Source organism: Penaeus monodon, chromosome 34, assembly GCF_015228065.2.
Source record: "Penaeus monodon isolate SGIC_2016 chromosome 34, NSTDA_Pmon_1, whole genome shotgun sequence".
NCBI lineage: Eukaryota > Metazoa > Arthropoda > Malacostraca > Decapoda > Penaeidae > Penaeus > Penaeus monodon.
Window position 1 is genome coordinate 33624229 of NC_051419.1, and position 282 is coordinate 33624510.

The following is a 282-nucleotide window of genomic DNA, read 5'->3' on the forward strand; positions in this document are numbered from 1 at the left end:
CCCCCCCCCCAGAGCACCGTCTGACTCCGTTTGCCTTACAACAACATGTAAACAAACCTTCGGCGGCAGCTCACTAGTGGGTGAGGGACACGTCTTGTCTTTCTTTTTTATCTTTTATACTTTCGTGAAGCCTTTTTGTGAATAAGGTTGTGGGAGATAGGGTTGAGTGTTTTTTTTTTTTATTCATTCATTCATTTTTTTCAAGTCAGGTTCAACGAAGAATTTTGGAATAGATTTTAAGTATCTGGTGCGTGATTCAGTTTAGATTAATTTTTTAGGTGT